This window comes from Onychomys torridus, chromosome 11, assembly GCF_903995425.1.
Source record: "Onychomys torridus chromosome 11, mOncTor1.1, whole genome shotgun sequence".
NCBI classification, from domain to species: Eukaryota; Metazoa; Chordata; class Mammalia; order Rodentia; family Cricetidae; genus Onychomys; species Onychomys torridus.
Window position 1 is genome coordinate 66720760 of NC_050453.1, and position 25703 is coordinate 66746462.

The window sequence follows — 25703 nt, forward strand, 5'->3', positions numbered from 1 at the left end:
CGGAAATCAACTGACTATCACACCAAGTGGAGCTTGAGAAAAAGACCTCAAAGCCCGCCCCCACACTGACACACTTCTGACAGAAGGCGTGGCCCAGATTAAAGGTGTGCCCTGCAGACTCAAGGGCTGGATTAAAGGCCAATGTCAGCCAGCTTCCTCCAAGACCACACTTCCTCCAACAAGGCCACACCTCCTAATAGTGCCGCTCCCTGTGAGTTTATGGGGGCCAAATGCATTCAAATTATCACAGTGGTGCTCACTTGTGATCCCTGGGGCTCCCTGGGCCATCTTGTGAAGGGGCCCCCAAAACAGCTTGACCACACAGCAGCCATGACAGGCTTAGGGGCCTAGACACAGCTTCTGTGACAGGCTTACTGGCAGGCAACACCCAGATCCAGGAAACACCTGATACCACTCAGGGATCCACCCAGGGATGAGGAAGTACCTGACATCCCAAACATTAGGTAAAGTGGCCAGATGCCCGTGAGTCTAGCACACACCTAATTTTGTTTTACAGATACCCCTAGACAACTGTCAGCCAATCAGGGTCCTGAACCCTGGAAATCCCCTCACCCCAACCTCTGCTATGATAAAAAAAACTCTGCCCCACCTGAGCTCAGGGCTCTCTGCTCTCACCGCTGTGTTGGACAGACAGAGGGACCAAGCCCTAGAGCTTGAATAAAGGCTCTTTGCTTTTACATGTGGAATTCAGTCTCCGTGGTGGTCTTTCGGGGGTCCCCGCGATCTGGGCATAACAATCTAACATTGCCAAATGTGTAAGTCACAGGCCAATGAGACAGGATGGAGGCCTGATGAGTTGGCTCAGTGGTGTTAGATCTCGGGTCCTCCATATGTCTAGAAATGAGCACAAGCTGGACTATAGGAGAATTTTTGGCAGTTAGACAAAAGCCAGCACTCCCCAGGAACCTGTGAAATGGGTTCCTGGTCCCCTTAAAGGAGACATTTTTCCTTGCCTCTGGCAGAAGGAACATGTGACTCTCCGTTGATGTATACCTGTGGTTGCATGTCAAAGCCTATGCTGATCTCCAGGCTCCCTCCTCCATCCCTCCTCAGTCCCCACTCACCAGTCCCCACTGTTTGTTTCATAGCCCCTACACTAGCCTCTTGGCCTTTCTCACCTCCTCCCCTCCCCTAAACTCTGGGGCCCACTCCAGCTCCTGGGCTTCCCTACCCCCAGCTGCTCATCCACCTTATAACTGGCATGATTTCCCCATGGCTCTCTCACCGCTCTCAAAGAGAGCTTTGGCCATGTCCAGTCTACTTCTTTCTCTCTCTGCTCTGGGTATTTTCTCTCTTATTCACAATGAAAGTCTTCCCCTAATAGAGCGGGGTGTTCCAGCAGTCTCCTTGCTGTGTCCCCTTGCACACTAGAGCATACAAGTGGGTAAGGGCATGTGCCACCAAACTTGACAACTTTAGTCCTAGGACCCAGTGGTAGAGGGAGGAGAGGGAGGGTCTACTCCTGCAAATTCACTTTGAACCATCCTCTTCCCTACAAAGGGGCCATGATATTCCATGGTAAAGGCTCAGCGCTCTCTCTGTCTCTCTGTCTCTGTCTCTCTGTCTCTCTGTCTCTCTCTCTCTCTCCCACTTTTAGATAGGGTTTCACTGAGTAGTCCTCACTGGCCTGGGTTAAAGGCATGTGCCACGATGTCTGGCCTTTGGGATTCTTAAATTAATGTTTTCATTTTACTCCTCTGTCTAAAATTTAAAAATCTAACAAACAACAACAGAACCCTCCATTTTATCTGTTCTTAAGCAGAAATAAATTCACTCAAATCAATAGGACACATTTTCTAAAACTGTGTTTGAGATAATGGCCTAAAGGCACACATGTATTTCACCTTAAGCCAGCTTAATGGGGCAGGAGTAGGGTGGGGATGTGGTGAGTCAGCAGAGTGCTTGCCTAGCACGCCAGAAGCCCTGGGTTTGACCCCCAGGCAGTAATCTGGAAGTGGTGGTGCATGCCCATAATCCCAAAGGCAAGAGGATCAGAACTGTGAGGTAGTTGTCGCCTACACAGTGAGTTTGAGGCCAGCCTGGGTTACATAAGACCCTGTATAAGGGAAAACAAACACAGAGACAGCTAAAAGGAAGCAGAGGCTGCTGCCAGAGACTCTCAGAAGAGGGGGAAGTGGAGCCTGGGGTGAGGGCACAGTAGGAGGATGGGCAGGGCACCAGCAAGCTTTGGAGTGAAGCCAGCAACAGTCCTTAACCCACGGGCTCCCCAGGCCACCTTTCCCTGCCAGGATCCCCAGCTCTCAAATCAAACCCACAACTGCTACACCTATGCCTCCCTGGCCCTGAAGGACTGCCTCTGTTCTGTGAGGTTGCCTTCTCTACGTGGGAACTCAGTGCAGTTTACTTTGGGGACCCCAGTATGTAGAGCCATCCCTGGCACATGAACGCCCGCTAAGGCACAGTGGCATCTGCGGAGGCTCTGGAACCTACTGCAGAGCTCCTTTTTCTGAAAGTCCAGGGGTCACACTCTGAAGGCCACTGTGGTAGGTGTTCAGGTGAGAGCTGGGGAAAGAGCTGGGATGTTCTCATTAAAGTACTCACCTAGGGTCCTAGTTACCTCTCTGTTACTGTGATAAACACCATAGCAACTCATGGAGGGAAGGGTTTACATCAGCTTTATAGTTCCACATCATGTTCCATCACTGACAGGAGACAGAGTAGGAATATAAGGCAGAAACTTGGAGGCTGGAACTGAAGCAGAGGCTGCTGTGGAGGAACACTGCTTCCTGGTGGCATTTCAGCCAAAGAAGCCAACTGGATACTCTCCACTTCCACCACAGGTAGGTCACCAGGCCCTCAGCAGGCTGGGGAGAAGTGTGGTATTAGGAAGTCCCAAAGACTGGAGGGCCAGGACGTGAACAGATACTCTGGCTGGGAGGATGTCCCCAAAGGACTGAGCATTTCAGCTGAAGAACCCAGATATGGCCACCTCTGATCTGTTCAGTTCCGTTACTTCAATAGTGAAAGTCAGAACAGCTACTCATCAGGACAGCTCACTTCAACCCACGACCATTAGACTCAGGGTGAGGGTCAGTGCTGGCTGGGAGAGGGATGGGGGTGGGTTGGGGTGGGGAGGGGGTGGTTGTTGACATCAGCACTAAGGCCAGGGGCTCTAAGCTTTGGGGATGAGCCAGTGCCTGCATCTTCTTTACCATCTGCACACAGTATCTACACAAACTAACCCAATGTGCAGCCTGCCCCCTGTGGCTGAGCAGTGCCCAACAACTCGGTCCTGCCCTGCTTTCTCAGAGGAATTTTGTCCACTGTGTACTCTGTATTAGTTCCTTTTCCTGTTGCTGTGATAAAATGTCACAAAAGCCACTCAAGGGAGAAAGGGTGTATTACAGCTCTTCGTTCAAGGGTCCAAGCTAACGTGCCGTGGAAGGGGGGGTGTCAGCAAGAGAGGAGGGCGGTCACATGGCATCCACCGTCAGGAGAGAGATGAAAGCTGGGGCTCAGTTCACTTTCTCCTTTTTTTTTAGGACTGGGTCTTCCCATCTCAACGAACAGAATCTAGATAATCCCTCCAAGGCAGGCCCAGAGGCTAATACAGTCGGTCTTCCAGGTGATTTTAGATCCTATCAAGTTCACAATCCCTATTAACCAACACGGATTTCAATGAGAACCTGGCCAGGCACCATGAGAGGCAGGGAGGGCCAGCTTAGCTGTGCCCAGGGAACTCCAGGAGGGGGCCCGTGGGTCAGCCAGCTCCTGGAGGGCTGCATAATCCAGCCAGGCTGGAGGCCATGGAGAAGCAAGCACCTGGGTCTGCAGCCTCAGCTCCTGGGATGAGTCAGGGAGAGAGGGACTGGAGCCGCAAAGCCTGGCAGCCCCTGTGTCCCGAAGCCTGTGGCTGCCCCTCCCCTTGCCAAGGGAAGGGATTTGGAAAATCAGAATGAAAGATTCAGCCAGCTTTGCTCCTGGACTGGAGGGCATGGGGGTACGAAAAAGGTAGCCAAGACACACAAAGACAGCTCCAGGCCTCGCTCCTAGAATGCAAGCTTGATGACATCACTTCCTCCTGTTCTGTCTGGTCACGAGTTCTTTTTCCAGAAAGTCTTTGGGGGAACCTCCCCTGGCTCTGAAGAGCCACATGGTCTGGACTCCTAAGGACACGGTCTCCACACTTTCCAGCTGTTCTGGGAGGACCAGATCATACAGCCACTCCCCAACCCTGCCATGGGCCAGAGAAGGCGCTTTCACAGGACTCAGAAGATTAATCTCAGGAGTGGCTCTTGGTTTTCTCCTGGGCCGGGGCAGAGGGCAGCCTTGGACCGGTGACTTTATCAGTCTCCTTATTAACCACTTCATCTTCTGGCTTGCTCATCTGTCCCTGCTTCTTACTCATACATGTGTCTTCACCCCTTAACCCAGAGCCTGACATCCTGTAGGTGCTCAATTAATGTCTGCTCGAATAATGTAACTTCTGGATTCTGTGCCCCAGGCAGGGTATGTTTGAGGGTCTTAGCAGTTCTCCCAGAACCTAGGTGGGGTCTGCATCCCACTGGTGATGAAATAACTGGTCCCTCTCCCACCCCCACTCTCCCTCCCTCCCTCTCTTCCCCCCTCCCCTGCCTGTGGTTGCATGTGGAAGGCAGGGAACCTCAGATGTGGTTACCAAGGCTCCATGGACCTCCTCTTAAAAGTCTCTGACTGGTCTGGAATTTACCAAGTTTCTACCCTACAGCCACCTAGTGCCACAGCTGCTATTTTGGCAACTTACTGCCACCCAGGCTCTGCACAGTGAGTGTAAATACTACAAATAAATATAAAGACTATGTTCCTAATGTTAGAATTCCTAGCCCCTCCCCCAGCTCCATGACAGTGCGTGTGCGGACAAGATGCTCAGTCACCCCAGGGCCTTATGTCCTACATAATCCGTGCACTGCGTGATCACATAATTCGCTCACAGCATGAACATGAAATCTGTGTGTACTTGTGGTGTGGCTATGTAAACCCATGTGCGGGGTGGGGGTGGGGAATCCTATAAAGCAGGTTCCACGCGTTCCTCCCCACTCTTCCTGCACGGTCATCCCATAGGCCTATGCACATCCTTCCTATTCCCTTCCTTGATAACCTCTGATAGTTTATTGTTCTGTTGTACCTCGTGGCTTTTCTCTCACAGTAAACAGCGCCGCTTAATGAATAACATTGTGCCGCTTAATAAACAACTCTAATAACTCTGGTCAAAGTGTAAAATCAAACACCAGGTTTGAGGTGTGCTGTGGGATATAATGGAAGGAGGCTGAGGGATGACGAGCTAATGGTTTCCATGACTGTGAACTTCTGGGCCAGGGCATAGTAACCATTTGGGGTGGAAGAAGTGTTGGTCCAGTCTCCGCCAATCAAGGAGGTCCTGAACAGGTGAGACCCCAATGGAGATGTATGTCTCCTTGTCCCCCACCCCCAGCCCCTATCTGGCACCACTTCCTTGTTCCTAGTGTCTCCCTGATCAGAGCTCAGGGATCATGTTTGGTTTTCTGAATTAATCTTTTTTTGCCTGCAAATCTCCTTCCTTCCAACTAACAAAACTCAAAAATCTGTTTTATTTTGCTTTCTGTTGCCATAAGGTGTGTTAGCATGACTTAACTTAGCAAAGCCAGGCATGGTGGCACACGCCTTTAATCCCAGCACTCAGGAGGCAGAGACAGGCAGATCTCAAGGCATAGTGAGGTCCAGGACAGCCAGAGCTATGTACAGAGACCCTGTCTCAAACAAACAAACAAACAAACAAAAAGCAAAGACACTTTGACTAAAAGCAACTTGGAGAGTATGGTAGTTTGAACAGGAATGGCCACCATAGACTCATGTGTTTGAACGCTTGTCCCACAGGGAGTGTCACTATTAGGAGCTGTGGCCTTTTTGGAGGAAACATGTCACTGTGGGGGCAGGCTTTGAGGTCTCCTATATGCTTAAGCTATGCCCAGTACACAGTGACTCCTTCTGCTGGCTGTGGATCAAGATGCAGAACTCTCAACTCCTTCTCCAGCACATGTCTGCCTGCATGGTAACAATAAGCCAGATAAGCCAGCCCCAATTATGTTATTTCTTCACAGCAATGGAAACCCTAAGACTGGGAGAAGAGGGTTTCTTTGGGTAACACTTCCTGGTCACAGCCCATCACTAAGGGAAGTCAGAATATAAACTTATGGAAGAACCTGAAGCTGGGCAGTGGTGGCACCCGCCTTTAATCCTAGCACTTGGGAGGCAGAGTCAGGCGGATTGCTATGTGTTCAAGGCCAGTCTGGTCTACAAAGTGAGATCCAGGACAGGCACCAAACCTTCACAGAGAAACCCTATCTTGAAAAACAAAACAAGGCCGGGTAGTGGTGGCGCACGCCTTTAATCCCAGCACTCTGGAGGCAGAGCCAGGCGGATCTTTGTGAGTTCAAGGCCAGCCTGGTCTATAGGGCGAGATCCAGGAAAGGTGCAAAGCTACACAGAGAAACCTTGTCTCAGAAAAAAAAAGAAAGAAAGAAAGAAAGAAAGAAAGAAAGGAAGGAAGGAAGGAAGGAAGGAAGAAAGAAAGAAAGAAAGAAAGAAAGAAAGAAAGAAAGAAAGAAAAACAAAACAAACAAAAAATATGGGGCTGGAGAGTGGTTCAGTGGTTAAGAGCACTGGCTGCTCTTCCAGAAGGCCCAGGTTCAATTCCCAGCACCCACATGGCAGCTCACATGTCTGTAACTCCAGTACTAAGGGATCCAACACCCTCACCAGACATACATGTAAGCAAAACACCAATGCACATAAAATAAAAATAAACAAAATTAAAAAAAAAGAACTCGAGGTAGAAGATGGAGGATTGAAGCATGTTGGCTAAAACGCTGACTTACTCTCCAGCTCATGCTCAGCTAGCTTTTACTATTTTAAATATTTACTTATTTCCTTTATATATATGAATGTTTTGCCTGCATGTATGTATGTCTACCACATGTGTGGGGTGACTACAGAGTCCACAAGAGGGTGTCAGAATCTCTGGACCTGGAGTTACAAAATGTTATGAGCTGCCATGTTGGAACTGGGAATCAAACCCAGGTCCTCTGCAAGAGGAGCCAGTGCTCTTAACCCCTGTGCCATCTCTCCAGGCCCCTCAGCTAGCTTTTTTTTTTTTTTTTTTTTTTTTTCAGCTAGCTTTTTTATACAGCCCAGGCTCACCTGCCTAGGGATGATGACATCACAGTGGCCTAGAGAATTAATATTCCCTTGATACCTCAAGAACCGTAAAGGTGTACTGCTGGTGCTGAAAGCAAATTGCTTCTGGTGGTCCTTATGGGGAGAAGGTACCAGAAGATATGTTAATCTGGTCAGGTAACCACATATGGTGCAGCAGCTGCAACTGGTGTTACTACTTAAGTTTTCGGTAGTCAGCCATCATCCTCCATAGCCCGTCTGTCCTCTATACACACCACAGAATAGAGTTAAAGGGAGATGTGGTGGGGACTCCCACCCCTGCACCTTTCAAGTCCTTGACGGTGGTACTAGTTTACATAATCCTTCTAAGGATCTCTGTATCACTGTTTTCCAGTGTCTGTTCAACACCAGTGTCTTCCACTCTTAGGTCCGGACGGGGGAAAGAGCATCAACGAAGCCCATTGGATGCACTGACACTCCTCTGCCATTGTGCATCTTCTGGCACTAGTCAAGGGCGTGCATTCTGGGCTCTTCCACTGCAGAGGATTAGGTGTTGCAGTGGATCTACGCTACCATTCCAATTTCCCTAAGCCTCCAAATCCCTTCTCCAGCACTAAGCCAAAGGATCAGGTATCTCTAGCTCGTACTCAGTAGGCCATTTTTTTGATAAATACTCAGGCAACATGTTAAATGAACTCTTCACTATTTTTTGAGACAGTCTATGTAGTCCAGTGGTTCTTTGGGGGTCACTTATCAGATATCCTTCATATCAGATATTTACATTATGGCTCATAACAGTAGCAAAATTACTCTTATGTAGTAGCAACAAAAATAATTTTGTGGTTGTGGGGTCCCCACAACATGAGGAACTGTACTAAAGGGTCACAGTATTGGGAAGGTTGGGAACCACTGACATAGTCCTATCTAGTCTGAAATTCAGAGATCCACCTGCGTCTGCCTCCAGAGTGCCGGGACTAGAGACGTGAGCTCCCATGCTCAGCACTTTCTTTAATTGTATGACGGTCCATTTTAAACCTAGAATCTCTGCTCAGTGAGCTCATATCCAGGCTGATCCAGGTTTTGGCTCCTTCTATCATTATCCCACACCCCTGGAATCCATCCTTACACAGTTCCCCAGACTTCGGTTTGCACAGATTAACAAAGTCATTCCGTTCGTTACCGGGGTAGCACACCTCTTTATGGACCACACTTGGTTTCACCTCGAGGGGCCTGTTAGCCATGAGTCCCATTACACGTGAAGGGACAATGATTCACAGGAACTAAGCAGCACTGTCTTGCCCAGCATCTCCTACAGGGAAGGTCATTGCTTGGTCTACAGACATGGCAGGAGCAATTCCCGTAGGCCAGGGTGAAGAGGGCAATACTGAAGAAAAAGAAGGAGGGAACATATCCTGTAAGGGTGGGGAGGCTCTCCCTCAGATGAAGGAATCTGAAGATTCAATGCCCTCAACCTCCTTAGCGTCCTCCCACACATCTCCACCCTGGGCCACAAGGTCCCAGTTTCTTTCTAATCAATGTCTTCACTTCACTTAAACTGCTGACATCCTTCAGGGCTGGGCCTTGAAGTTCTGGTGTAAGTCAGCCAACCCTATGAGGAGGGCTTGCTTTTGATTTTTGGCAACTTGAAATTTATGGCTGCTGGGGAGATTTCTTCCAGGACACACCTAACAAAGTTCAGCCCATTTGTGTGCATCTGGAGCTGGTTAATTTTTCACTAAGTTCATTCTTATCTTTTGTCACTTTTTCCGGAGATTCTGGAAGTCACCCAGCCAGCATCATTATTTTCTGTATTTTTCCACAAATGGCCAAAGGTTTTAGGTACAGAGTCACTAAACTACTTGTTCTTCACAGGAGATGAATCAGGATAATTTTTAGATTGGCTTACAGGATGTGGTCCAGGTAACCCAAGAAGTGGCTACCTTGAGCTAGAGAGGCCAGGAATCCAGGAGTTGTTCAGTCTACCAGCTGGGTATCTCAGCAGTCCCGAATTGTCCCTAACAGTCTGGAGGACTCCTGGAGAGCCACTGGTCTTTAGTTTATGGTGGAAGCTCAAGGAAGCTGGTTCTGGCATCAGTGGAGGACGAACATGCCAGCAAGAGTGAGGACAGCAGGCAAAAAGCAAGTGTCCTTGTCCCGTGTCCTTCTATCTGGGCTGCCAACCACAGTTAGGGAATCTTCCTAACTCGATAATCTGACCAAGGGAGTCTCTCAGCCTAGTATGCTGACGCACACCTTTAATCCCAGCACTTTGGAGAAGGAGGCAGGCAGGTCACTGTGAGACTGAGGACAGCCTGGTCTACATGGTGAGTTCTTGGCTAACCAGGGCTACATAATGAGAACCTGTCTCAGCAAGCCAACAAGCAAACAAAACCAGCCAAAACCAAACTAAAGGCTCTCCCAGCAGTACGTAGCAGCTTTCAGAATTATCTGATTCCAAGTTCAGAGCTAAGATTCCAAATTACAAGGCCCAACAGAAGGCCCAGCTGCTTGGGCTGGGGGGATGGCTCAGTTGGTAAAGAAGTGTGAAGACCGTACTTGATCTCCAGCACACCCATACAAAGCAGATTGTGGTGCCTGCACTCATAATCCCAGTGCTCAGGAGGCGAAGACAGGATGGTCTGGGTTAGTTGGTCAGCTCCTGAAGGCGACACTTGATGCTTACCTATGGTCTCCATATACAACTCTCCAGCTCACACACATGAGCACACATACACTTGTTAGTGCAAATACACATGAACACACATACATACACACATGTCAGCACAAACATGTGAGCACACACACAAGCACACACACATACCAGTAAACACACATGCCTTCATTTTTAAAGAGGAGGAAGAAGAAATGCCTCCCAGTTGCACTTTAAGACAAAATTGATGTTTTTGTCCTCTGATGCCCTAGGCTTTCTGCCACAGGGGTGGAACAAGTGTACAGTGCCAGGTACCTCCCCTTAGAGTTGGGAAGTCTGTATTCTTCTATCGTCCCTTCCCACATACTTATGTCAATGTTAAACCTAACACCCTTTGATATGAATAATTCACACCCCTCAGGCAGGTGGCGGGAGTAATAACGTCTATAAAGTCTTTCTGGGCTGGGGAGATGGCTCAGGAGTAAAGAGCATGCCATAAAAGCTTGGAGACCAGAGTTCAGATCCCCAGCACCCATGTAAATACCACACAGGAGTGGCAGCCTGCCTGTAATCCCGGAGACAGAGACAGGGGGATCCCCAGGTAAGGTTGGCGGAATTGGGAAGCAATTGGTTCAAGTGACAGACTCCACCTCAATATGTTTGGTGGAGAATGACTGAGAAACTCCACAGGAGTGTGATTGTATATAGTCTCACATGTGTGGACATACAGACGTATACAAGTGACACACATAAGCCTTGCTCATTCTAAAGACTTGAAGACACAGATGTTCCTTGACTTAGGGTAGGGTTGCAGCCAGCAAATCCATTGTAAACTGATGATGCTGTGAGTTTAAAATGCCTGGGAAGGCTGGGCATTGGTGGTGCACGCCTTTAATCCCAGCACTCGGGAGGCAGAGGCAGGTGGACCTTTGTGAGTTCGAGGCCAGCCTGGTCTACAGAGTGAGATCCAGGAAAGGCACAAAACTACACAGAAACCCTGTCTCAAAACAACCCCCCCCCCCCCGCAAAAAAAAAAAAAATGCCTGCGAAATGATCCTAATTCAAAATTTGAAGTACAGTTTCTACTGAATGCTAGTATTTTTTGTACCACCTTAATTAAGCCATCATTAAGCTGGGGCTCGCCTGCACAGCCTGAGTGAAAATTACATCCTTGCTATGCAGAAAGAAAGCATTCCCAGGGACAACTCCTCCTTCTCCCCTTTTCTGCCACATGACTTCCCTGATCCAGGGTTTCCCTGGGGCATAAGGCTGCTAGTGACAGCCAGCATACCCCAGCACTCTGTACGTGCCTGGTACCCACACATCCCAAATTTCCAAATGTGAAGGGGTTAGAAGAGGCCAGCTTATACTGCAGCAATCATTCCCTCAGATATATGTTGTGATATGACCTACAGAAGACAGTCACTACTTTGCACATCACAAAGCAAGGCTCAGACAGGTTAAGGGACTTCCTCCTGGACCCAGAGTTGCTTTGCTCTAATCTCTGCATCCAGCTGATCTCCTGGGTGGTGAGGCAGCAGCTCTGTATGTGGGTGTCACAGATATCACCTGGCCAGCACCAAGTTCTAATTCCTGTCTGTTTCCTTCCCGTGTCCTCTATCTTCTCTCTGAGCTGTTGGGAACCTTTTCCCTGTCCTTCCTCTGGCTGTTCCTGTAAAGTGGGACTCTCCTCCATCCTAGGTTAGCTCAGTCGCAGGACCTCACTCCTTCCTACTCTGTCAGGCTTGGGGACTCTAGGCTTTCTCCTTGCCCAGTCCCTCAAGGCGAGGGGAGAGAAGAGAGGCCACCAGTCTCAAATAAGTATTTAAAGTTGGTGGCAGACCTGGAAATGCAGGCCAGTTGGTAGAGTGCTTACCTAGCACACAGGAAGCCCTGGGTTCAATCCCCAGAGCCATACAGATGGTCTGGTGGTGTATGCTTGCTGTCCCATACAGGAGGGAGAGGCAGGACGAGTCTGAAGTCATCCTTGGTTACACAAGGTTCAGACCAGCTTGGGCTACAGGAGGCTCTGCTCCAAACAAAATGAAACAGCTAATGACAGTCAGACACATTTTAAGTGGCACACTCCTGTTTTCTCTGCGGGCATTTCTCTTATCTGATGGACTCTTACAAACATTTTGCTGTTACATTTCTTGTAATACTACCTGGAATTGTTATTTAGACATCATAAAAATCATTATGGTTTTTTAAAAGAAGGCAGTTTTGTTCCTACCAAAGAGAAAGCAAAGCTCATGCACATAAACCAGCCCCACCACACACACACACACACACACACACACACACACACACACACACACACAGGTTTGGTCTGATACAAAATAGAGTTTTCTTCCCACATCACTTTGCAAAATAAAAGTGGATGAATAATTGATAGGGCTTTTACAAACATCTAGCTTTTCAAATCCTTCTAGAAAAATCCAGTTCGATTGCTTGCAGCCAGCATTTCTGTGATAAACCAATGCAGAAATGGTTACCAATTAAGTAAAATTTATAATTCCCAACAGGCCCACATTCCTCAGAAATACATCAAGAACATTAACTTTTTTTTTTTTTTTTTTTTTTTTTTTTTAAGCAGCGCACACTAAAACCCACAAAGCTGCTGCTTTGTATCTGGAAACTGGAGTCATACATGCTGAACAGGCTGCTGTATTCACTGACTGAACATCCTCCCTGAAAAGGGGGTCCTGATATGTACACAGTAGAAAATCCCCGACTTTATTTTGTCTAGACCTCCCTCTGCTCTTTGCTGCCTGGGACTATGTAACCCTCAGGAAATCACTGCTCTCTGGACTCTGGCAAATCCACAGATCAGAGGAACACTCTCTAGAGGGCCAGAGGGTGGTCTCCTAGCCAATGAATGAGGTGGCTACCTTGGAGCCCTGATCAGACTTACCACCGGCAGCAGGCAGCTGCGACATCTGGCCTTCAGGTGAGGTCTGAGGTTTTAAGAGTCCCTGGACAGCCCTGCTGCTGCAAGCCATGAAGTGTCCACCTTCAGCAAACTGACTGTGGTTTTTCAGAAGTGGGGCAGCCACAGGCCTTCCAGGGTGTGGGTGACTGGGACACCTCCCCTCTCAGCTTGCCCGCCTACAGCTGGCCACAGGACTGGCCTGGGAGGGGTGACTGATGCTCGGTTAGAGAGGGCCCTGAGAGAGCAGTTCTGTCGGAGACTTCCTGTTTGGGAAGGAAACCTCACTGTGGTAATTAGTGGCTCAGACTCCAGTGCCTTTTGCTACAGGAATGGAGGCAGGATGGCCAGCTGAAGCCAGGATGCATAAAATGAATAAATGTCATCCAACATGAAGGGGTGGAGGGGCAGAGGCAGAGGCGCTGAGACTCTTCAAGGTACAAAGCAAGCGTAATGGTTACAGAGAGACAGAGAGCAGCGACTGATCAATTTCTCATAGGGTAATTCATTGCATTCACCATGGCTATCACCGGCTTAGTGATAACTCTCTCAGCATTCTGTGCTGATGGAGGAGGCTTCCCTGTCACCGCATGCCAGACAATGCCCAGAGCAGACTGGGACGGACAGACAGCTCTACAATCAGAAGAGCATTTCATCTGAAATGGTAGATAAAGGCACACTCCACCTGTTGCTGGTGTCTTGCCGAGGGTTTCCAAGGAAGCAAGGGCAGCCGGAAGTTCACAGAACTTCTATATTGTTGAAGAGAATCATGCTGCCTGGGCTTGTGGATGGGTGTCTCCGATTGTCTTCAGCCTGTCAGAAAACTAGCAGTCTTGCCATCTAGTGAAGGCTCTTGATAGGCACACAGCGTCCCAGACCAACCACTACAGCGGGGCCTATCCCGCTGTCTGGCAGTCCTCTATGCCTGTCCCTAATGCCAAAGCCTCTTGAGGGCTAGTTTCAGGCAGCTCCTGGGGTCCAGCACAGGTCAATACAGAGACTGGTTTGTATTCTCTTCCTTCTACACCCCGACCTGTGACTCTCCTGCGCTTGGCCTGTTACTTTCATCTGAGTTTTAACATGCTCCTGACCCTTCTTCTTTGGACAATATTGAAGGCACCTATCAGCTCCTGTAGCCCTAGACGGCATTTACCCACTCTGAATTAACCAGTAAGACTGGGTTAGCAGTTGGTAGCAGCACTTAGCCCCGAGTATGAACTTGAGTTCAACCACACACCTTGGGCACACTTCTTTCCCACTCTGAGGGTCTCATGTAGACCAGGTTGACCTTACATTTGCTGTGTTGTAAAGAATGACTCTGAACTCTTGATCCTCCAGCCTCTACCTCCCAAGTGCCAAGATTACAGGCATGCTCTACAATGCGCAGTTTATGTGGTTCTGTGGGTAGAGCCCAGGACTTCACACATGCTAAGCAAGCATTCTTCCAGTTGAGCTACATCACCAGTGTTCCCTCTATGTTTTGATCATTAAGTAAAACAATGGCTATGGGCACCCTTAAAGACACAAGTTATCAGGTACTACTGTGTGTACACGTCTGCCTATGGTCTGGATCTGCTCGCTGCTGCTGGGGGTACCACATGTTCCCCGGACAGCATCAGCTGAGGATGGAAACCCATGCATCATCTCCCACAGTCCCTTATTCTGAGCTGTGCTCGCTTGATGTGGAAGATTTTTATGGGGCTAGTGGGGCTCAAGGAGGCTCTCCATTACCAGTGAGCCTCAGAATCACCCAAAGAGCTGGGGTAGCAGGGTTTGGGGCAGAATTCCCATCTCAGCACAGGGGCCTTTAGCATACTGTGCCCCAGTCAAGGCTGCTGGGTGATCTCCAGGTCCCCTTCAGTAGTTGCTCTGAGCGGAAGGGATACTTCCCCAGGAAGAAACACCTGCTGGGTGGCGCAGAAAGAGCAGACAAAATCCCCCTCCAGTTCCTAGGGTTCCACCTGCTCCCATGTGGCTTTTCTCATGGAGACGTTGAAAGCATAGGTGCAGTATGGTCTTCATCTCCAGCCACAGAGCCTGGATCACCAAGAGCAAGGCTTTCGAGAATGCCATCCCCAGACCAATCAAGATTCCTTACAACCAGGCTCACACTGCTTCCTTCCCTTCTAGTCTGGGGCCATCTCTCCAAGGACCAGCGGAGAGACTATCTCAGCTTTTACAGTAGCTCAGTCTTCATGGAGGGGACCGATTTGCTGGGCAGAGCCACTGCTTCCAGTATGTTTCTGTCCCCAGCCCAGGCCCCTTCTGACATCCCATGCTGTCCAGGTCAACTCTACCAGGAGGGCTGGGATCACAGCCATCGAGAACAAGTTTGCCTCCAGAGACAGTGGACCTCACTGCCCTGGTCCTGCCACTTTCATAAGCCCTACCAGGAAGAATGACAGATCGACTCCCCCGAAGCCGACAGCCACCCCACAAATATCAGGTGCTTACAGTATGGGGGATCACTGCCCAACGCCTGCTCCCCCACCCCAGGAGGGCCTTGCTGTCTTCACACCACCTGGGATCGCCAGGTCCATCCTTCACTGTCCTCATATTCCTCTACATTTGTGTCATTGGCTAGTGTTGCTCTTGGGGCTGTCTTTTTGTTCGTACAGATTAATCTCTTAAACTAAGAGGGCTCAGAAACAAGCAATTGGACCCAGGGAGCCGCTCAGTGGAAGAGGACTTGCCTAGCATGCTCTAGCCCTGTGTTTGGTTCCCAGCATGGAAGTAATGTCTAAACACTAGGCTGTCAGCATGGAGCAGAAGACAGACACCTGACTGCAGAACAGTGATATTCATGGATGCTCCTGTGGGTGACCAAGGTGACAGGTGGAGATGTATTGTGGGAATGTTAACTCTCCAGTACTCCAGGGGCAACTAGACAGAGATCTGCTGAAAGCAGTGCTATGGAGAGTGAGGCACACGGAAGAGAAGTCTTTCCCTTACTTGTATTCAGAATTATAGAAGGCATGGATAACAATGGTAGTCTCAAGTCTGCTGGTCTGAGTGCCCAGCATCAAGTTAGTGTCTGTAAATGTTAGTTGAATGAATAATTGACAGAGAGGATTTGGACAGAGAGTGAGTGGTAAGGAGTCTGGTGTGGGGCTGAAGAGGCTGGAGGCTAGTCTGTCCTTGGAAAAATCACATGGTTGGGAGAATAACACCATCTCCTAAGAGTCTCAAGGGACAGTGAACTCGTATATAAACCGCTTGGTCCAGTCTCAGGTGTGTGGAAGTTAACCACTCAGGGATGAAGAGTGTCATTTCGGGCAGGATGGCATCAGTACATGACAGGCCCAGGAGGAGAAGGGTGACAAGCTGGAGTGCACTATCAGAGGCAGATGGGATGGAGAGTAGGCCCAGTTTTGAGGGGCCAACCAGAAGAGGTGATATCCTGACTGGATATCTGGTTATCACGTGGGGAGTCCACCCCCTCATAACCTTCACAACCTCACAGATTAGGATGGGGTTTCATGGGTGGGCAGGAGTAGGGAACAGGCATGTGGGCAGGTGGGATGGCTCAGTGGATAAAGTGCTTTCTGCACCAGCCCAACGACCTGATGACCATGTAAAGACAGAAGGGGAGAACCACAAGGTCTCCCAGGTTGTCCTCTGGTCTCCACATGTGTACCATGGCACACACATGTCTTCACACATCACAAAACAGAGGCACACATCCGTCCCTTGATAAAGGAGGAAAGGGGTGAATGTAGGTTCCAAATGGACAATCTTCCTTCTTTTAAATCCAGAGGCCCATTGCTGGTCCAGATACTGGAGAAATTTCATAGAGTACTTAAGGTACTCAGCGCCTGCCTGCCCAGCCCAGAAAGCCCTGACCACTCTGCGGGTAGGGAAGGCAGCAAGGAGCAGATCCAGTTTCAGCTGGAAGGCAGAGAACCCAAGTCCCAGAAGGCCTTCCATCCCTGTCCCAGCCTACTAAGGTTTCGGTTTGCAGACAGTGTGAAGGACAGAGAGGCTCTTCCTGGGCCGGGAGCAGGTACCCAGACTCTCAGGAGGGTTCCAGGGGCCTGGAGCTAGGACCAGCCCTGTCAGAGAGAAGGGGATCCGCTCTGGGCCTCAGTGGTCTATCAGAGGGCAAAGGAACCTGGAAGGTCCAACCAGATTAATCCTCAAATCTGACGTGGGGAAATAGCTCAGTTGATACACTACTTGCCTTGCAAGTGTGAGGACCTGAGTTTAATTCCCAGAACCCATTTAAGAAGCCGGGCATGGTGGTCCACACTTGTAGTCACAGAGCTGGGGGAAGCAGATGAAATGGACAGACCCTGGGGCTCCCTGGTCACCCAGCCTCCCTGAGTTGGCAAGTCCCAGCGCGGTGAGAGAGCTAGTCTTGAAAAACAAGACAAATGGCTTCTGAGGAATGACAGCTGAGGTTGACCTCTGACCTTCACGCTCACGTGAGCACACACATGCACATGCACACACACCCCAGCATAGGCATGAACACAAACATGCAACATTAATATTCAAACCCTTGGGAGCAGAGGGAGGGATCTGATGCTCGGAGTGCTATAGAATTACTGCACGGGGGCACCTCTCCCTCTGCTTCCTGGGGAGGTAGTGTCCAAAGCCCTGGGCAAGGCTTAAGCAATTGAAGAACCAAGTTCAGGCAGGGAACAAGAAGACTCCGGTGTTGGCTGAGATTCAGACTCACTGCTTGCTGACTACAGAGCCAGACTCCTCTACCAATGGTCACCTGCCTTCATCCCACCCACTGCGAAGGCTTGTGGCTTTGGACTTCACCTGCCTTCATCCCACGCACTGTGAAGGCTTGTGGCTTTGGACTTCACCTGCCTTCATCCCACCCACTGTGAAGGCTTGTGGCTTTGGACTTCACCTGCCTTCATCCCACCCACTGTGAAGGCTTGTGGCTTTGGACTTCACCTGCCTTCATCCCACCCACTGTGAAGGCTTGTGGCTTTGGACTTCACCTGCCTTCATCCCACCCACTGTGAAGGCTTGTGGCTTTGGACTTCACCTGCCTTCATCCCACCCACTGTGAAGGCTTGTGGCTTTGGACTTCGATCAAGAACTTTCGCTTTTTAACACCCTGAAACCCCGTCTCTGATAAGGCTGAGGGAGAAAGAACCATAAAACAAGGACAGAAGACATGATGGGCTGGGAATCCATGGGTCTAATGTCTCTTCGGGATAGAGAGATACATGCTTAAGCAGACCGTGTCTGGAGGACCTCAGCAGGCTAGGGGTGGCCTGGTCAAACTCCTCATGACCAGGTGGGCCTGAGCTCCCGGCTGGCCCTGAAATAGGCCCCCTTGGCAACCTCATTCCAAAGACTCTCTCAGAAAGTCTTCCCATCCCCCACCTCTTCCTCCAGTGACATTGCCTGTCCCATTCCATCCATCCATCCATCCATCCATCCATCCATCCATCCATCCATCCGACATTAATTAATCAGTTGCTTGCTGCTAAACCCTGTGCAGGCCACTGGTGACAGAGATGAGTAAGACAGACAGACAGACACACAGCTGGGCCCTCCATGTACTTCTGATTCAGTTGACTGCCCAGGGAGACTGCGGCATCTGTGTTTTTAACAGCCTTTGCAGGGGCCATGGAGTGGGTTCAGTCAGTGAAGTGTTTTCTATACAAGCACAAAGAACCGAGTTCGAATGCCGAGAACTCAAGGTAGTGCACTCATGCACACTTGTAATGGCAGCATTGGGGAGGTGGAGACAGGGAGATTCCCAGGGCTTGCTGGCCTGACAACTTAGTCAGCTGGTGAGCTCTAGGTTCAGTGAGTGATCCCATCTTCACATGTGCACATCAACAAAGGAAGATACCCAACATCCACCACTGGCCTCAACATGGACACACATAGTTAGCTCTTGCAGTGACTTGAGAGGGCATGCATGCCCTTTGGGTCTTGTGGGCATTATGCCCACCCAGCACTGCACTCCTTGGGCTGTCCAGACATTCTGAGGATCTGGCCTGCTTCTAGAAGGCCCCTTTGTCCAGAATGTCAGCAACTTCTAAGACTTGCTACCTGTGTGTCCTTGCAAAACGCCAGGGATCTGGAAGGCTCAGTATCCCCCTGAATAACCAGAGATAAGAACAGGGCCTCCTGCCTGCCAGGATTAGCTGGGCTAGTACATACAGAGCCCCTGGCAAGCAGCCTGGCACACATATAAGTGCTTGAGAAATGTTGGCTGCAGATTATAGCGGTACTCTGCCCGGCAGACATACCTCCCGACGGCATTTCACGAACCTTTACTTCTGGAGCCTGTTGGAGAAGTGGCTCTGAACACCTGTTAGACTTCTTGGTGTCCTGTACCACCACCCCCTCACCCCCCACCAGCACAAGCTGCCCTCTTGACCCACGCAGCCTAAGACACAACCTCCACGTTAGCTAACCAGAGTGACCAAAGTTACCACTACACTCCTGCCGGCAGCCTGCTCCCAGGTTTCAATGGGGCAAGAGGAATTACTTTCCAGGTTAAGGCTCCGCGGGCAGAGAGGCGGGCACTGAGCAGATCTGCCAAAACCCCGCTGAGCAAAAAGGAAGAGCACGTGGCGCACGTGGCACCCGTGGTAGTCCAGGGCTGCCCGGAGGGTGGCTGGCAAGTGCAACATGGGCTCTGGACGCCTGCTTCCCCCTTGTCTGTGGCCACCCCTCTGGGATATTCTGCCACCAGACTCACGTGGCTTGGTCCTAGGGGACGAGGTTGCCCGACCTGGAGCGATCGCTGGGGGTGCATCAGAGCAGGCGCGTGCCAGGGGTCCCGGGGACAGTGCACTCACTGCCTGCGGCACCCGAGCCTGGAGAGGGTCACTCACCTCGGCGGCCGGCCGCTTGGAGGAGCCAGGGTAGCTGCAGGTCGCCGGCGGAGGCGGTGGCTCGGCCCCGGGCTCCTCCTCTCCTCGCGCCCCGCCCGCCCGTGGGGCCGGACCTGGCCGGGTGGTGGCCACCCGCCAGCTCGCTGCTGCTTATCCAGCCGTGCCACCCCTCCCGCCCTCAATCGCGCGGAGTGCGAGGCCCTCGGTCCCCGCCCTGCACTGCAAGTGGAGGAAGCCACCAGCCACCATCCTCCTCCTTTCCCCCAGGGAGTCTCAGAGCCGGTCTTGTCACTTCCTGGTCTGCCCACAGTAAAGTGAGCCGCACCGACCGACCCCCGACCCCCTCCCCCTACACACACGGAGGAGAAGGGAGTGGGAAGACAGGATGACCTCCGCCCGCCTCCTCCACTTGAAGAACACTTCAAATCCAAGTGCGGTTTACGATCAAGGTCAAAGTGGTAGTTTGGGCGGCAGACAGGGGCTGCACAGGTGGGCAGAGCCCAAGGTGACAAGTGGGGGTGGGTTTCTTCCCTCTTCTTCAGTGAAAGCAGGACCAGCGGCGAGGGTGCAAAGATTCACAACCGGAAAGGAGTACCGGGCGGACTGTGGCTGCAATCGCATTTCCATCTCTTGCCCCACTTAGAGATGACTTTTGACCTGCCCTCAGAAGTCTGCAGGTTTCAAGGCCCGTTGGTTTTTGTGTTGGTCCCCGGAAACTACTGGCTAAGCTAGAACCCTAACACACCTCTGAGTCCCAAGATGCCACCCTTCCCTGTAAAAGTGTCCCTTGCCCTGGGACACTGCCCCCCCCCGCCCCCCGCAGCGTTGTTGTACAGCAACACACTAGGGCACAGCATGCTGTCTTTTCAGACTTATGCTATGACCTCACCTACTGAGGTTTCTGGGGGGCGTTAACTTCACATTCAGCTTATGGGAAGTGGGACTGTGGCTTTCCTGATTTCTGAGACTCCTGGGACATTTTCTGGGACATTCCTGGAGATCAGAAGGATATTCCATTAACTCTTGATAAGGGGCTTTGACTTTTGCAGTGCACATGGGAGGGTGAGGGACCTATAGAGGTGTTTGTATATGTGCATGTGGGGTGGGGGTTGCATGCACAAATGTGCTCGTATGTGTGTGAAGGCCACAGATGCTTAGATGCTTAGATGCTTAGGTGCTTAACTCCTTAATTGCTTCTCCACTTTATTTCCCGAGACAGAGTCCCTCGAAGAACCTGGAGCTCACTGATTATGCTAGGCTAGGCTGTCTGGAGAGCCCTGGGGAGCCCCCCCAACTTAGATCCCCAGATGATGTGGCAATGCTTTGAGTCCCTTGTTTTGGAAACAGTGCTTCCCTAAGTAGTCCAGACTGGCCTTGGACTTGGAACAAACATCCCGTCACAGCAGGAATTACAGGTGTGAGGCACCATACCTCAACTGAAGTCACTTTGAGGAATTCTGAGAATCCTGTTTTCCAGGAAACCCTAGGGGGTCAGGGAGATAAGATTTAGAGAGGCCAGAAGTAAGGAGGCTGGGCCTCAGGAATGGTCCTAAACCCAGATGCTTAAAGGCATCTAGAGAGAGCCAGGCAGATGGCTCAGTAGAAAAGATAGCCCATATCAACCTGAGTTCAGTCTTTGTGACCTACAAAGTGAAGAGAGCCAACTTCTAAAAGTTGTCCTCTGACCTCCATATGTGTACTGTCCAAGCTTATGTACACATACAATAAAGCATTTTTTTCCCCTTAAAGGTACAGTGAGATAAAGAAGCAGAGCTCTCGCTGTGGAGGGAATGCTGGTCTTAGGGGTTTCTCTGCTTCCCCAGCAGCCCAGAGCTTCCATGAGCATCTTGACCTTTCTCTTGGCTAGGGGCTTCCTTCATTGTTCCTCAAGTCTTCTCCCCAGCTCTCTATTCTGTTTGCCCCAGGGCCTAGACCCTCTCTAGCCTCATTCAAGGGTCCCAATGTCCAAACATGCCCCAGCAGACACACCTCTGAGTTCCTATGGCCATTCTTAAAGGTTCTCATCCATTCAGGTTATAATGCCCCAAGGTGTCACACAGTGTTCCAGGGGCCAAAGCACCAGGCCTGGCCCCTGCCTTGGGCAGACAAGAACCAGTGGCAAGTTCTATGATGGCTTGATCTTGAAAATCTGTCTAGGGAAGTTGAGATGGCTCAGTCAGTCAAGTGCTTCCTGGCAAGCATGAGGACCTGAGTTTGATCCCTAAGAATTTACATAAAAAAGCCAGGTATATGGACACAAGTTTGTAATGTCAGCACTAGGGAGGCAGAGATGGGTAGATTCTGGGGCTCGCTGGCCAGTCTACTTGGTAGGCTCTAAGTCATTGCCTCAAAAAACAAGGTTGTCCTGTGGGACAACACCTAAGGTTGACCTCTGGCCTCCACATATAAGCACATACATGTACACATGCATCACCACACACAAGTGTGCATGAATACATATACAAAGATTTTGTCTGTGGGGGTTCCTGGCTACTCTGCTCTCCTTGCATGTACCCAACAGCACTGGAAGGTGGCAGAAATGGCATAGGCCACACTTACAGTGTTTGCACATTCAGTTCTTGACTATTCTATTTACAGAGACCTTGAGGTGGCTCTTTTATTGAAGACAAGGCTAGCCTTTTGGCTAAGAGGACAAGAACATCCAGGAGGAGACCTAGATTCATCTTCTACTTAGCCCAGCAAGGAATGGGATATTGTTTGCTTTTGTAGTCTTGGTATTTTGTACTGATCTCTGACTTACAGACGAGGACAGAGCACATCTGTCTCTGTGCATAAAATAAATACTCCCCTTGCTTATGAAAGCTAGATGGCCACAGGAAGCCACCGTGTGTTCTAGTTGCCACGATCAAGAGCCAGGCCACTTGAATTTGGTCCTATCTGGCTGAGTGGGATGGGCTGTGGTCCCAGAGAATGTTCTCTAGCTGTGCTCACCAAGTGAGCCCGGCACCGAGAGACTCTCCTGTGCTTTGGCAGCAATGGGTATAGGGGCTGTTCTCTTCTGTATGGGAGGTAAACTACGCTTGGGGGGGGGGTCATGAGGGTGACCCAGAATAGTGCGGAACTCTTGGCCATTACCATAGACCAGTGGGTAAAGGCTGGCTTAGCCATCCCAGAGAACTGTGAGACCGGCAGGTGAGGGGGAATGGGCCTTGAGGATAGCTGGTCTAGGAACCAAAGGTAGACTCCTTATTGTGAACTCGTATGGTGTATCACTCAATACTGTAAGGTGTGGCTTATGAGACACTGGGAATCACCCTGAGTATTCCCCCAATCTCTTGCACCCTGATTGCTGCCCTGCTATGGCATAAGTTGCCTCTTTCTATTCCTTTACTGAAGTGAACTGTTTTTTAGACAGGGTCTCATGTATCTCAGGTTGGCCTTGAACCCACTGTGTAGCCCAAGATACTCTCTGGTACAAAACTTTTATGTATAATCAACAGTCCTTCCTTGTGGTTAATCATGGAGATGTGTCAGACCCATGTGGAGGCTGGGAGATAGCTCAGCAGGTAAGCTGATCTTACTGACCTGAATCAGTCCCATAACCCATGACTCCTATAAATTGTCCTTCAATGTCCACAAAGTGTAAAGGCATGTGCAGGCACACACACACACACACACACACACACACACACACACACACACACACCATACCAATCAATCAATATAAATATTTATTTACTTAAAAAATCTCCTGTGAACCAAAGAGACTTAGCTTACTCCTGAATATCTGTAAATTTGGAGTAAGTGACTCCAGCCTTCAAACACTCCGTGCCTGTTAAAGAACGCGCACCTTTAACCCCACTCAGGGGGCAGAGGAAGGCAGATCTCTGTGAGATCGAGGCCAGCCAGTGTAGTAGGAATTTTCTCGACCCTTCCCAGCCCCGTGGTCCTGTAGCCTCTCATAAAATAATCCCTCAGAGACTTATATTAATTATATACTGTATGGCCTATGGCTTCAGCTTCTTGCAGGCTAGCTCTTTCATCTTAAATTAACCCATTCCTATTAATCTATATGTTGCCACATGACCATGGCATTACCGGTCTGCTGGCATCTTGTTGCTCCTTGGGTGGTGGCTGACTTTCTCTGGACTCCACCCTTCTCTGTGTATCTCTGCTTGCATTTCCTGCCTGGCTCTAAACTTTCTTGCCATAGGCCAAAACAGCTTTATTTATTATCCAACGGGAGCCACACATATTCACAGCATGCAGAAAGCTATCCCACAACAAGCCTGGTCTACAAAGTGAGTTCCAGGACAGCCAGACAGAGCTGTTACACAGAGAAATCTTGGCGGGGGGGGGGGGGGGGGGGAGATAGGGGAGACAGGACCAGATGGATGGGGGGGGCAGCGGCAGCGTGGTGGTGGTCTGAATCCTTGATGCTGTTCTTAAAATAAAATATACACTTGGGAAGTCTATGCTTATACAAAACAAAATAAAGCAAAACACGCCAGCCCCCCCCCCCCCCCCAGGCTTCAGGGAGGAAAAGACTCCAGCACACTCCTTTCTGAGATCAGCTACCACATAGCTGATCTTACTTCCTCCTTTACCGTGATGACAAGGGTACAGAGCCATGCTCCTGACAGTGCTGTCCTTATTACTGCTATTACCCCACTGGTGTCCTTTTCACTGTGAGCCCCCCAAGCACCTTTGGGTCATGCTCACTCCATAAGCAAACAATACATTGGCAGTCCCTTGCCTGTAATCCAGAAAAACTGAGGTGGGCTGGGGAGATAGCTGGGTGAGTGAGTTAATGATATGCTAGCATGAGGACCAGAATTTGATTCCCAAAACTCTCCCCATACACATACAAAGCCAGATTTAGAGGTGCACCCCGCTCCAGGGAAACAGAGACCAACAATCCCTGGGGCTCTCTGGCCAACCAGTCTAGCTAAACCCAGTGAGCGTCTGGTTAAGAGACTCTCTTCAAAAAAGCAAGGCAGATGGCACTTGAGGTTAGCACCTCTTTTTTTTTTTTTTTTTTTTTTTTTTTTTGAGACAGGGTTTTGCTGTAGCTTTGGAGCCTGTCCTGGACTAGCTCTGTAGCCCAGGCTGGCCTTGAACTCACAGAGATCTGCCTGCCTCTGCCTCCCGAGTGCTGGGATTACAGGCATGCACCACCACCGCCTGGCGACACCTCTTTACACACACACACACATACACACACACACACACACACACACACACACACACACAGACACACACACACCAGGCACAAACCTACATATGGGAAGAGGGTGTGTACTTCCTTGGAGGAAGCATGCTTACATGGACTTCTGGGGTTCCTGAGAAAGGAGCTGGAGCAGCTGGGATGGGCCTTTGCTGGGAGAGTTGGTGAGGGCACCCTGTACTTCTGCCATGCCCTGCCTCCTCCCTGCCCCACAGACCCCAGCTCACCAGGTCTAGAGTAGGTTGCACTGTCCTCCTTCTCTGGTGATTCTCCACAGCCCTGTGAGGGGATGGTGGGGCAAGAGCCCTGCTGACCGTGGGCCTTGGCAGCCATGTCTCTGTAAGATGTTGCTCTTCTGAAGCTGGGCCCCCCAGGCTGGGTGGTGAGCTAACTGCACAGCTTGAGCAGTGCTGAACGGTATAAACCAAACTCCAAGCAAGCAGGTCACAGCCCCGCCCAGGACCTGGTGGGATGTGGAGGTGCTGGTCAATGGCCTCAGGTCATCTGCAACCAGGCTGAGTTCAAAGGTGGACAAAAAGCCTCCAGTATGAAGGTTGTGATTCTCCTGCCCTGTTGTCCTCTGCTTCCTGGGACTTGGCTCTGAAAAAGGAAGAGGGGAGAAGAGAAGTGACATTTGAGCTGAGCTGTTACAAGTGCTACTTGGAGAACTCTGCAAAATGAATAGATCGGAGTTGGATGTAGTGGCACATACCTTTAATCCCAGCCCTGGGAGGTGGAGGCAGGCAGAGCTCTGTGAGTTCAAGGCCAGCCTGGTCTACACAGTGAGACCTTGTCTGTCAAAACAAAACAACAAAATCAGACTAGAGCAAGGCCAATGAGAATACTCATTGGCTGCCATCAGTCCTGACAACCTGAGTTCCATCTCAGGGACCGACATGATAGAAGGGAAGAACCAACTCCCTCAGGTTGTCCTCTGACCCCACA

General features: G+C 50.3%; 1 protein-coding gene across 4 annotated transcripts in view; it reads right to left on the reverse strand.

Annotated features, from left to right (window-relative positions):
- The window catches only part of Steap3 (STEAP3 metalloreductase), a 44535-nt gene extending 24882 nt beyond the window's left edge, over nucleotides 1-19653 (reverse strand). The window contains exon 1 of one of the 4 annotated variants that reach the window (XM_036202433.1): nucleotides 19571-19653. The gene's annotated coding sequence lies outside the window, so the exon portion shown is untranslated. The other 3 variants (XM_036202435.1, XM_036202434.1, XM_036202436.1) reach the window with 3 other exon arrangements.
- Nucleotides 19654-25703: the final 6050 nt, after the last annotated feature.